Consider the following 14698-nt stretch of genomic DNA (forward strand, 5'->3'; position numbering starts at 1 on the left):
TGTAGTTGAAGTGATACATGTTTCCTAGACATCTGTAATGCCAAAAGACTGATTATGTGAAATATGCCCAGATGATCCTAGCAGGCAAACCATGCTGCAGAGGAAAAAAAAAAAAAAATCTACTTTTTGGCTGGGTTTTTTGAGGTTTTTGGCCAGTACAAGCAGAGGGCTGGGGAGAAGTGGAATTGATTAGCTGATGAATCAGAAAGCAAATTTGACTTTCAACAAGATTCACCACAAGCATTCAAGTAAGGAACATTATATGATATCATTTTGTTCCCTCTCCTGCAGTCAATTTGTGAAATTTTATGGTTGTTTAAATTAAATACAGCAAAATGCATCTGGTCAATTGCAAATCAAGAATACACATCTGTCCTAGCATCTGTAGCTTATCACAGGAAGATCTTAATCATGAACTACTGTCAAAATAGAAGTGGTATATAATCACCTTGCCTGAATTTTTTCATAACAGTTGTCTAACTGCAGCCTTTGTTTACAGTTATACCTTTGCCCAATTCCCAACTGGTTAGATATGAGAATGTAAACACAGAGACAAAACATCCTTCAACCTTATTTATGGTAAGCATTTATCCCTTCACGGTATACTCTTGAATCTTTTTCACTGGCTATGTTTGATGTATCTCCAGGGTTTTATTAAAAGAGCCACATAACTGGACACTATCCTATCAATGCTACGTAGAAATACTTTCTTTCTCTTTTGCATATGTCAACTTTGCTTGTTTAAAAGACTATGGTGAATGGAAGAACTACAAAAAAATTAATTAAGTCTAAAAGTGTACTTTTAATGTGTGACGTTCTTATAGGCTACATTTACTCATTCCTTGCTCATTTCTATAGCAACTTTTTGTAGATTCAGTAGTCACAAAGGAAAGACTGCTAGAGTACTACAGAACCCAAAACCACACTCAAAATTGTAAAGCCAAAGAGTATTTCACCCGAATGCATTACCTGTGATGAGAATCAGCACAGGATTTTGATAAATAAATTGAACTCGGAGAGCTCAGTTTTGTCCTCAGGGTTTCTATACATACTTTTCATTCTGCTTCTCATCTCATTGTAGAACCTCTATTTTTCACATTGAATTCAAGACCATATCATCTTGAGATAATTCAGTCTGTAAAATAATCAGTAAATAACTTTAGGACATCAATGGTAATTCACAAGCTGAATATTAGTTGGGTACTTACATTGCTTGTTGAATTAGAGCTCAGATCTCTACAGGTATTTTAGCATTTTTGCATGCCAGTTCATTGAAGCAGCAAGAGGCCTAGTGTTCATAGCAGAACCATTATCCTTTTATTCAGGTGGCAAGTAAAAGCTTAATCTAGTATGTTTATCAGTCCAAAGCAAACTGTCAGAGAAGCTCAGTCAGTGTTCAGAGAATCCAGGGAAAACTTTAAATCATAAAGCAATTAGACACCTGCGCCACAAAATGAATATGACCAAATAACTACAAGGAGAAAGCAAGCAAGATTTACAGATGCACACTTGTCAATTCATTCTCAGAACTTCGTTCAAGAAAATAATACAGAATTATTCATGGAGAAGTTAACATGCACAAAAATGAAAGGTTATTTAGCTACCTGGTGAAAAGAACATCCATTTGGTCTAAAGCAGAATTATACAAAATTAAAGTAAAACAAAATTAATAGCTCTAATTCCTTTTAGAATGAGAATGATAAAGAAAAATACTCAGAAACACAACAGTATTTTTTGTTTTAATGGTTTCAGCCATTATATTATGTCAAAACTATATTCAAAATGAAATAAATGAAAAAAATGTATTTTAGAAATATATCATGCCTTTATATTTCGTGCATTTCTAAGCAAAAATGATTTTATATTGTGAAAATGGTGTTCCTCATCACTGGTTGATATGCAGGATTGACATTTTATTTTGAGCCAAATAAGTCAGGTATCTCAAAGTTTACCATGAAAAGTCAATTGTGAGTGGAAAGAGGTGTAGGAGTAGTTTATTTTTATGTTCTTGAGATTCTTGTGGACTCAAAACCTAAAATTATGACAGACTGACCTGTGAAGACTATGGGACTCTAGGATGGATCCAGAAATCAATCTTTAATCAGAACAGTTGCCCATTTTCTGGCTTCATGGCAAGGAATCTAAATAGAATAACAAGGTAGTCTTACAAAGTAGGCTGTTCAAAACCTAGGTTACTAGGTCTCTTAGCTAAGACAGATCTGACATCATTAGAATGTGTGAGAGTTCTGGCATCTGATGCAATTAGATCCTGTCTTCAATGGTCTGAAATGTTTTAAAATCTATTATATTTCCCAAGAGACTTTTCAGGTTCAATTATTGGCACTTAATGACAAAGCTCTGTTTAGCCAGAAAATTGTGACTGGTTTTAACTATCAAGAGGGAACCAAATGTGATTTATCTTGACTTATTTCCTTAGGAAGTATGGAAGAAAATGAACGGGTTCTTATAGGATACTTCAGTTGCAACAGAATATTTTTTTTAAACAACAAACTTCTCTGTGGAACTGTTTTTTTGTTAGGTCTACTAGGAACACCTCCAAGAGACCATATCTGTTAGCTCAGACTGCAGGGATTCATCACACTGTGGCTATAACTTGTGCACCAGTTTTATACATGCATACTACCACTGACTTCTGTAGAGTACTTTGCAATTTGCATCAGTGTAAGCAGGATCAGATAGCCATTTCAGGAGCTTTGGAAGATGAGAACAAATGTATCTGACAGTCACACAAACCAATACATGAGAGGTACCAGCAGTTGCCTCAAGCTGTTTAATGCATCATCCACAAAGCTGTGTAGCTTTGTGAAATGGCCCATTATAGAAGGTGAACCATTAGTGAGAGTACAATCTGCCTCATATGAAAGGTTAAAAGAAGCAGTCTCTCTCAATTGATTTTACTGAGACAATAAAATTAGAGACAGCGTAGAAAATTACTACCATGAAAGAATCAATTGATCTCATTTATGCTGGACCTATTCTCCTTGTACCGCTAACCTGAACTTGGAGCAAATGAAGGACTAATGAGAGGATTTGGTAAGCCAGTGTACCGACCAGCAGTCCAAAATTTGCACTGAACATTTCAGACAGTTCTGTAGCTTAAATAGCCACACAGAGGAATCTCTCTTCAGCCACTTACAGAAGCAACCTTCATAACTAAATTAAGACTTGATGGGCAAAAATTTGCCAAGGAGTTGTCAGTGTAGACTTTTTAAGAAAAAACTGCTAAGAATCACACTTCCATGCTTTGGTGGTTTGCCCCACTTACTTAGCCAATTGCCATCCTTCTTTCCTTCCCCACAAGTCCCATGCAGGTGTCTCATGGGATTTGAGCTGGTCCCTCTGAACTTTTACTGCACCCTGTTTGGAAGCCCATTACCATGTTCACCCTGTTTGGAAGCCTATTATCATGTTCAGAGCTAGTTTACATATCTTTCCACTAAATTTTGTATGCATATATCATAGATTTTCTTTAAATAATGCATTCTGTGTACAATCTAACCTTACCATCTTAATTGGTTCTAACAATTATTAATGATGAGAAATTAAATTTTCCTTTTCTTCTTCCCTCTCCTCTTTCCCCCCGTCAGCATCAAAAGTTCCTATAATTAACTATCTCTAAAATGATTTAGGGTTTAACACAACACTCCGTGAATAAGTTATAATATAAACACACCTTTTTAATCTTTCATTTATTTCAGTTCGTATAAGATTTTGGCCTAGTGAGGTTCTATCATTATTAGTGAAAAACACGGGTGTTCACAAGAGATAATGAAGATATTTTCGCTGACACAACACAATTTTATTGAAACAAAAAATGAGAAAATTTAGGGAAAAAACCAAAGTTCCTAAATGTCTTTTCCAAATACTGCATTCCAAAATAACATATAGTCAGAATGTGTCTTTGTAGGAAGTTCCAAGTGTGTTCAGTTTCTGTACGTATCTGAAAAAGTCAAACTTTCTGAATCTCTTAAAAATGGAATCATCATCTGCTCATTGCTTTTCTCTTAACTGCTGAACTCTCTGCTGTTCTCTTATTATGGAAGCACAATAGTTTCTTTGGTACTTGACCTCCCAACTGCCATTTCTCTTCTTCTTCCTTTTTCTCAGCTCTGCACTTTATCTCTGTTTCTGAAGACCTCCTCCTTAATTTTCTCATTCCCTCTGGCATTGAAAACAACCACTGAAACTAACTGTGCCAGTTTCTTTCCTATTGCTTCTGCTATTTCCTCATTGTTCTCTGTAGGGACTTCAATGCTATCTTTACTGATGTTTTTTTCCACTCATTGCCACTTATGTGACACAACACGTGTTTTTTGGAACACAAAAAGTTCCACTTAAACATAAGAAAATGCTATTTCACCGTGAGAGTGACAGAGCAGTGGCACAGGATGCCCGGAGGGGTTGTGGAGGCTCCTTCCTTGGAGATCTTCAAGACCTACCTGGACATGTTCCTATGCGACCTGATCTAGGTGACCCTGCTTCTGCAGGGGGATTGGACTAGATGATCTCTAAGGGTCCCTTCCAACCCCAAGGATTCTATGATTCTATGTGTCAGTTAATTTCATTACACCTCATTAGACTTCCAAAAGGTCAACATAAGTGTTGGAATGGATATACATATATGCTTTTGGTAATTCTAATGAGTCTGTCACCGTGGTATTTAGATACAGATTACATTAAACAATGGATGCTCATCCTCTTAAAGGATTCTCAAAAGATTAACTAATCTCCACTTGGAAAAAGTTTGCTACTTCTTATATTTTACTCACATGAAAGACAGCAAATCTATCTTTCAACTCTCTATTCGGTGCTCTATATTCAAAACAAACTGTGAGAGAGGTTTTACAGCAACAATGTGAAAGATTGAGTTTCCCTTTTTTTTTTTTTTTAGGAACTGGCAGAGAGGAGTTAAATTAGAAACCACCACAGCTTTCTGTCAGGAAAAAAACACCAGAGAAATTATAATCATACAATGGTTCAAGTTGGAAGGGACCATAAAGATCATCTAGTTCCAGCCTCCTTGCCATGAAGACAGGAACACCATCCACCAGACCCGATTGACACTAGACCATCCAACCCGGCCTTTAACACTGCCAGGGATGTGGCACACACAGCCTCTTTGGGAAAGCTGTTCCAATGCCTCATCACCCTCACAGGGAAGAACTTCATTCTCATATCTAAGCTAAATCTACTCTCTTTCAGTTTGAAGTCATAACCCTTTGTCCTATCACTACATGCCCCTAGAAAAAAGTCCCCTTCTGGCTTTCTTATAAGCCCCTTTTATGGATATGGCTGCTATAAGGTCTCTCTGGAGCCTTCTCTGAAGGCTGAACAGCCCAAACTCTCAGCCTGTCTTCAAAGGAGAGGTACTTCAGCCCACTGATCATCTTTGTGGCCTTTCTCTGTTGAACTATGTCCAACAGCTCCATGCCCTTCTTGTGCTGGGGGCTCCAGAGCTGAATTCAGTACTCCAGGTGAGTCTTATGAGAGTGGAGTAGAGCAGGTGAATCACCTCCCTCGACCTTCTTTTGATCAGCCCAGGGTGCGTTGGCTTTCTGGGCTGCAAGGACATGTTGGTCATTCTCATTAACCTATTACTACAGTTAAAATCTCAAGAATTTTTGTCAACAAACCCACCTCTTGTGTCTATTATGATGTGATGGCAAATCCTAAAAACTATGAAGCAATTGAAGCTGAATGACATCAACATAAGCTGCGTAATTCATTGAGAAATAACACATTTACATCAGGAGGTGAAAGAGTCAAGGTTTTTGATACACAGCTGAAACAAAGAACGTTAAAATGCTTTTAAATTATTGTAATTCAATGATACAAGATGTTTTAAATATATAAACAGTCAGAATAACCCAAGTCAGTTACAGAATAAAGAATGGCTATAAAACAGTTCCTGATGTGTAAATGAAAGTGTGTGGTAGGGGCTAATCTACACTTAACAATAATAAACAACTATTACGTAAAGGTATACATGAGTGAATGTAAGACTCTAATTATCCAGTTACCTGACGTGATGAAACATCTGGGTAATTTAGTAGGTAACTGCCCCATTTTCCACTCTCATTAATTATGAGTGAAAATATGTTATTAAATGCTAATTTAGTTTATCTCATCAGAATGTACTTTTTGTCCCTTATATATCTGTGCTTTTGTTGTAGTTCATTCACTTTGTTTATAATGTGGATAACTTCTTCAATTCAACAGTATTTGAAAAATGAATCCAATGGTGATTAAAGTGTTTGCAATGCTAATTAAAATGATGAGTTTGCCCTCAGCCTTCAACATACTTACACACAACCTAATGATGTATTCATTTAATTTTCTTTTTCTTTTTTTTCAGTGGGGTCATTCATGGTAGAAAAGGTAGAGTTGTAAATATTTACAAAACTGAAACCTGCATCTGGAAAACAAGGAAAATTTGCATGCTGAAAGGAAAGAAAGAAATGCAGAGGAAGGAATTACAAGACTAAGAAGTTACATCTACATTCATTGTTTCATAAAGTATTTTGACTTATCTTCCAAAATAAGATACTTTTGCTATCTTGACACTTAGGTGATTGAAAGCAATGTTTATGTGTGAAAATAGCTGAAAAAAATGTATTTAAAAATACTTAGAAAAAAAAAGTAGAAAATTATTTAATAGCTCACTAACATATAGCTAGAAAGTGTCTAATACTTCTGTATTTCTTGGCATTTTCTTTATATTTTCCTTGTATTTCTGAGGGACTAAAATTATACCTACAGAATAGAAGGGAGTACATTAAAGGAAATAAAAAAATATTACAAATTAAGTTGAGGAGCTCTTCATTAAAAAATACACCCACTTGCTAAAATACTATGTACTTCTTATTTAAATATGTCAGAAAAGTCATAAATTGTTTTCTAATACACAAAATTACCTATAAAGTTTTTACAAAAATGCATCTCAGCCTACTGGTGATTTGCAATACTTATGCTAAAAGGTATTGAAATACATTTGTATTCTAGATTACATCTAGATTTGGTTGCATATATGTGCTTTGAAGAAGACTTTCAGAATATGTTCCTCACTGATCCCTCAGAAGTCCTTGTGTCTTTTTTTTTTAGCCATCTGTCTTCACATTTACTGTTCATATTTTATGTATTATGAACAGACTAAAGGTTCTGTTTGCTGATTCAAAAATTATATCTGCACAGTCACTTCTTCAGTGAAGAATTACTTTTCACTCCAGTTCATTTTAAGAAAAAGGGGAGAAAAGGGGACATGCGGCAGAAGCCTGTTCGAGGAGACAAAGGTTTACTTGTGATTCCTGGCACTGTAAATTAAATAATGCTTTTTGTCCCCAATCCTATTTCCAGGTAATAACCTATGCCATAAAGTAGAAAGCTGATTAATGCAGGTCATATTTATGTCTTTCTAATATTCTTATGTGTTTATTCTTAGGTTTCATCTGTGCATTATGGAATTTATATCAGCAAAGAAATTAAGCATAAATTTTATCTTAGACCTGTGGTTATCTGCTTCATAATTCCACACGACGTGTGAGCTCATGATTAACACATGCTGAAGCAAGTGAGAGCTTAGAATATGCATAAGAATTTTGCTGAACTGCAGCTTATATAACAAAAATTGGATTTTGGAAAATTCTACATAAAATCTGTTTGTTGATACTTTTTAGCTTTTGTTTAGAATTCATCTTCTGCATTAAAGTGCAGAGTACGTTTCATAGTACTTTAGCCTTTATAATTCCTCCCAAGTTAGTATCCTCTGCAAATTAATTAATGTACTCTTCTTTCTCTCCTCTAAGTCATTAGTGGAGGAACAGAATATACCTGACCTCCTTCTCTGGCAGTAAGCCAGCAGTCGTTTCCTACTAAGTCACTATTTTGCAGTTCACCCCTTCCCTTTGTTTACTGTCTTCCACCAGTGGTTATTCCACATGATAACATTCATATTCAAGCCGATTTAAATTAATTTCAAGTGAAGAACTTTTATAGAATGCAGTATCAAATGTTTTCCTTAATTAATTGGAAGTGCATATCATATTATGCTTTTCTTTTATCCACTAATCTAATAATTCTGTCACAGAAGCAATCAAGTTTATCTGGCAAATCTTTATTAAATAATTTTGCTATTTAGCTCTAAAAATATGAGAATGAATCCTAAAGGTCTTTATTGCAAAAATTTTCCCTATCCGGCATGGAATCAGTAGATGTTATATCACAAGTGAAAGTTACAAGGGAAAAAAATCCATCACAGATATACATGGTTCTGATATGATAGTTGTAAGAAATTATTTACTGAAACAATCAATCGACAAGAATGTGGACAACCTAATGATTAAGGCTTTCTTCTTTCATCTGGAGATGCTGTTCTGCTAAAAACTTCACAGCTGACCCCAGTTAAACAGTCACGCTTCTGCACCCTACTTCTTCCTCTGTGATGTTGACATTTAAAGTCCTTAAAGGTATTTCTTGACCTCATGAGGATGTAATGAGAGAGAAGTACAGCTTTTCTCTAAGAAGCAATACCCCTATATTTTTAAAAGTAAAAATTCTCATCAAGTTAAAAATGTCAAGGTTATACAATTACCATGAATATTTGGACAGGGCAGTACATAACATCAGAGTACCAATGGATACATATATAGATAGCATCAATCTAGATGTCATGTAGTTATTTGAAGTGCCAAAAGCAATTAAACTACAGAAACCTGCTAGTGCCTATAAAAGACAGTTGGAGATGCTTGAAGGTAATCTGACTACCATAATTCTTTTCACCACTACCCCAGTGCTGTCAGTACCCAAGATAGTGTAGGCGTGACCACAGGGGCTGCAGTTATATCTGTGAAGAAAACAAGGAAAAAAAAAGAAGAAGAAAACCCTCAAGACAGAGAATGAGAGAACATCTGGATGGATGTTCAGAAGCCAGGCAAGGTAAGCCCAGCACAAAACAGCACATGTAATTCACAGTAAGTATGTATTAACTAAATCACATCCTTTAGAAAACATTCCTGATCCACTGGGAATTAAATGTCAGTTCTCTCATTAACTTTTATGCACCCATATTTTAATCTGAATTTTTAGAACTGCTGCATTAAAATGTCACTTGGGTAAAAAAGATAAAGCAATGATCAGGTAACAGTTTTTCAAGATGAAGGCACAGTTTCATGAATGGACAAGCTTCCAACCCCTACCATTCTGTGGCTCTGTGATTTGTGTTACTATATTAAGTATTTAAAACATATTTAAAGTATCCCAGAGAACTGTCATCTTGCAAATAATTTCAGTGTCTAAAAGGTAGTAATATTCTTTTGAGTGCCCGAAATTTCAGAACTATTCATATAAGGTATCTTGCTTCATCTCCTTCCAACCTTGTCCACCTGTAGTTGAAGCAAGAATGATTTGTAGTTGAAACTTCCTCTGTACTCAGTCATGTTCTAAAGGAGCCTTTCTCTAGTGAGGACATGGAACTCAATGAGATTAAATTCAGCAGTCTTGAGTTAACCTTGCGAATATCACCCTTACTAGGTATCTCAGAAAATATACACATTTTATTGAAGGAGGAAGAAATGATGAATTTTTTAAAAGAGAGAGTTTCATCAAAACATTAATTATGAGGCTTATGTAAATATTTACAGCTGAGAAGATTTAAGCCTATCTAATAAGCATCTCACTTTTGTCAGCTGTTAGATATAAGGAGACAAAAAGAAAGGCATAGCAAAAAAAAACCCCTCAGTCTTCAGTAGGCTTCAAAGATCTTGTCTTAATGAACTTTTTCGTTGTTAAAGCATCTTTTAAGCTATATGGGGGGTTGAATTTTTAGTTGTGAGAACAACAAAAAGAAAATGAAACAAGTTAGGAAACAAATGAACACAAACTTCCAATTTTAATTGTCAGAAATTATCATTCATACATCATCTTAAAAATAAAAAATACTACAATTCCTTTATTTTTTTTCCACCTTTGCTACTTCAAAGCAATTCTATCTGGACAATATCTAAACTTTGATTAGAATTAAGAGTCTCTAGAGCCCAATCTTGTACATGCACTCTGTCTGAATTTGGATCACTCATTAAAAAACCCCCACAAAACCAGCACTATGTAACAATGAGTTATCAGCTACCATAACTTGAGTTTCATGTTTCTTGTAATTTTCTGCTGGGAATTGATCTGACAATTTTAACATCTACTAATACTTTTCATGGAAGTACATGTATCTCTGGGTGTTCTTCCCACTGACATTTGCACAATGATGTACAGGAAACTAATGATTACCCAATGATTTAATTATTACCACAGGTAACAGCTCAATGATGAGTTCTCTAGTTAGTAATGACAAGTTATTACTTATTATGAGGGACAGAGGATAAAAGTCTATCACAGATTCAGAGATCTTAACCTGTTAAGATCTTAACCATGGGCCAGTAACATTACATGAAGTTCTTTTTCACTCAAGTTTCACTATGAGAAATTAAATAACTTTTTGAGAAAGTGAATACATTAGTGCAAGGCATGAAGTTTAAGAAGAAATCATATTCTATTGAAAGCAATGGTCTCAAAAAAGATGGTCTCTTTTCTAAAGAGAAACAGAACTTTACCAGAATTTGGGGGTAGCATATTCTTACCAATTCATCTACCTCACACTGTAACCTTTGCCACCTCGGAAACAAGACAGTCTGTGAGTTTCGTTTTGATCTCTCGTGAAAAAGTAATTGCATGACCTAAAAGTACTTCCACTTACGGGCTGGAGATAGGGTAGATAATCAAAAAGGAGTAAAAATTATATGACTATAAGCACTTCTAAAGTATGCATTCACCTTTGAAGTATCTGTTTAAACTAACAAATAAAAGAAAACAAGAAAACCACCAAAAAAAACCATGATGAGGAAGCTTGCCAAGACTGCTTGTTGCCATGTAGCTTTTTCCTCCAGCTTCCTCAGATAACCAAGGAGCACACTTGTAGTGAAAACAATTCACAAAAGAACATCTGTGTGCAGCAATGTTTGCCCGCTGTGGATCAGCACATGATGATGATGTTCATGTTGTGCTCCCATATGTGGAACAGGATGAACACTGTGAATCCCTTCCCTACCTGATACTGTTTACATGCAGCCACAAATCACTTCTTGATTAAAATCAATTTTGCAGGAGGAATGCCTCTAGATTAATTTTTTTATTTGCAGCAAAGCTGGATACAAGGGATAATACAAACCTGTGAATCAATTATTTTGTGGATGGAAAAGCAGGAAGGCTTCCAAACAAATTAAATTTTCAAAGTACTTCCAGCTTGTCCCCTAAGTAGACTGAGGTGCACTCAGAGTCCAATTGAAAAATAGAGGTAGATATTGTCACTGAGGATATAAATCAGCAAGAATGTGAATGTTAGCCAAAAGAGCTGAGCAACTACAGAGCTAGACTTTGCGTGACCAACATAGCCAGCCAGATTCAATTTCACACATGCAGTGTCCTTGGGATAGGTATTTATGACTGCCTCCTCAACCACAGCCAGACCTAATGTCTTATCAAAGGCAAATGAAAGGACAGAGATTTTACTGAGAACAGAATAATCTTTTAACTAATGTTACACTTTTTTTGAAAAGAGAAGATTGTGTGATCAGAATCAGACTTGAAAAATGGTCTGAAATCAATGCTGGGATATTTGACTTGGCTACTTAGCATAAGGTTTGTGCTAATGGTACTAATTGAATCTTACAGCAGTAGTGATGTAAGTAAGCAGTGGTTTATAAAGGACAAGGAAAATACACATATCCTTCAGCAATTTCTTTCTAGTCTTAAAGGATTTAGGGAAGAGTTCAGGCACTCCACACCAGATCTGTGCAATTTCCAGTACTAAAGTCAGATAGAGAGAGAAGTGCATAAGCAGAGGATAATGGAAGTGAGGAGGATCAGCTAAAGCCGTCATAGTATCTAATTCATTCATCTTCTTCACTGATAAATTCACAATGTCCACAGTGAGAGAAGTCCTTTTATAGCATCAGTCAGCAAAACTTAGAAATGATAGCACTTGTTCATTCATCAGGTCATTCAGATTGTAAAGTAGAATATGAAAGCGCTGTTGGAAACTGGCAAGGAGCTCACATGGACAAAGCTAAACCCATGAAAATTTATTTACAGACTAGTTTTGTCTCAGGACAAGACATCAGTACCTTGGATATTAATTTAAATTCTTAAAATATGTATGAATTTATCTGCAGGTGAGGGCAGAAAATTCTCGTAAGATACTGATATTGCTGATGCTTTGGCTACTGAGTAATAACATCTTTCAGGATCAGCAAAGGATTCAGCAGCAAGCAAGGGCTCAGTAAGGATTTGGGAGTTTACACATATGAAGTTTCAAGATCTGAACATCAATTTAAGGATAATTAAAGGAAAAAAAGTATAAATGTATAGACAATCCAGTCTAGCTATTTTCTCACATGAATAGAAGTTGCTTTAAAAAAAAGTTTGTCATGATGTCCAGGATTATGTATTGTTAAGGTTTCAGTAGTGTGATGGGAAGAGAATTCAGTGTAATAGATATGCTTGAATGTTCTGGCTTGTATGGTTTTTTTCAGAATCACATGTATTAGTTGCAGAAACTGATATGAATCTATGGACAAAGAGCTATGTTTTTAGTTTAGTGATGCATACTCAGTTTTCTCTGCACATTCACTGCAGAATTTTAATAGTCTAGTAATGGATTCAAAGATACATGGTATGAAGAACAGTACGTATGAGTGATTCATGAGGACTGGTGCTTAGTTCTACATGCTCTCAGACAGAGCAACATTTCATTGGCAAAAGGAACAAGTAGGACACAAGTAGGATGAATGTATAATTGCACACCTTACTTTGTTTTTGAAGTAGTTTAGTTAGTCATTAGGAAACAGAATTAGAGCAGATTTAGGACATCTTCCCAGCAAGAGCTGACAGAAAGACAGAATACTGGAGCAGAAGGTATTGCAGGCAGCTACCAAGTTTTTATTGCTCATGGAAAACAAAAAAACTATGACTCCTCAGTAACCAAAAGTATTGATAGCTGTCAAAAAATATTGACACTGATGTGTAAAACTGACTCACAAATGAACAGTTTTTATAATTTATCTGATCCTCTGGAATGATCCAATGGAATTGGTTCCTAGAGCTAACAATGGAAAGGTTTTGCAAGAAGCAAGTGAGTGTTTACCAGAGCTTTCTGTTGGCAAGTATCCAAGAGAGGTGGTTGCTTTTGTAGGATGTTAAATTCCCTGATAGGCTAAAGGAGTTTTGAGAGAGGTGTTTGCAAAGGTGGGTCAAGGTTCCTGGTAAAAGGTGTAACAACAGTAAGATGCTAGTACTGGTCAGATATGCACTGTGCAGTAAATGGCTGATGACACAGTAACAACTGGAAATGCCTATAATTTGCTCCTATAATCATTCCTGAGTAGCTCCCAAATGGTACGAAAAAACAAAATTCTAGCCCCAGTGAGCTGCTGCCCTCACGTCTTCCCCACCCTACAGCAGTTCTCTGCCTGTAGTAACTGAGTACAGCCCTTCCATACTCCATGTTGAGTACCATGTTAGTCTTTGAAGGATTAACACCTCAGAAATGTAGGAAGGAATGTCATGTTCACAGTTGCTGCAAGCTCAGCTGTATTGAGTATACAATGTGATATTGGAGCAAAAGTAGCTAATGTAATTTGAGGCTCACTTCTCACAGGTGTCTTGCCACAGAGAATATTGTTTTCTGTACAGCTGCAGTGTGACTAAATTCAGAATGCTGTGTTAAGTGTAGGGTCTCATTGCCAGAAAAATAGTGAAAAGATTTCAGAGAAGAGGATTAAAAATAATTAGGGAGGTGGAGAGATCATTCAGGAGGGAAGATTGGAAGAGTTGAATATACATAGATTGGACGGCTGACAAAAGTCCACTAATAATGAAGGGTGAGAAAACACCAGAAGATAGAGATTATTTAGGATGTTAAATGGAATAATAGCATATGATATGTCCCAATCTAAGTTCCATTATTGCTAGATACACCATATTTCTCTAGACTAAATAATTCCCCTGACAGTGATGTCTATTAGACTGTCACAGGACTGGCTTGTGCAGCAAGGTTAGCTTATAAATTGCAGTACTTTTCACAGATATGACAATACATTTTGTTACAGAGCAGAACTTCAACAACAAGTACAAGCCACAAGGCTTGTCAAGCTCTGCAGCAGCAGCAGCTTTTGCCCTGCCACTTCTTTCTATTTCACCTCCTTTTGGATATTTTTTTGTGTTTTGCTGTCTTCTCTTGACACACTGTTGGCTCGTTTAATTCTCTGCCTCTCCAGCTGGCAAACCTAGAGCAATTACACTCTCTTCCTGGACCAATTGCTATTCCCACCAACCACTGGCTATTTCTCACAAGCATAAATAAATATTTGGATGGCAAAGAGAAACCACAGAGACTGTAGGCACAAACAATCAAATGCAGAAGGAGCACCAAGAGACAGGACAAATGTGTGTACATCTCAATTTTTGCATCCTTTTATGAAGTATGTAATGGCCTTTTAATTTAGAATGGACCATTTTGTGTTGTGAGCTGTCAATTTTCTTCGAAAAGTAACAAATTGCAGATGGGGTAAAAGCCCTATTTCCAAAACTAGACAAAAAATATTCTTGCAAATGAGCAAAATTATATCCTATTTACCTT

Source organism: Colius striatus, chromosome 4, assembly GCF_028858725.1.
Source record: "Colius striatus isolate bColStr4 chromosome 4, bColStr4.1.hap1, whole genome shotgun sequence".
In the NCBI taxonomy this organism is placed as follows: Eukaryota; Metazoa; Chordata; class Aves; order Coliiformes; family Coliidae; genus Colius; species Colius striatus.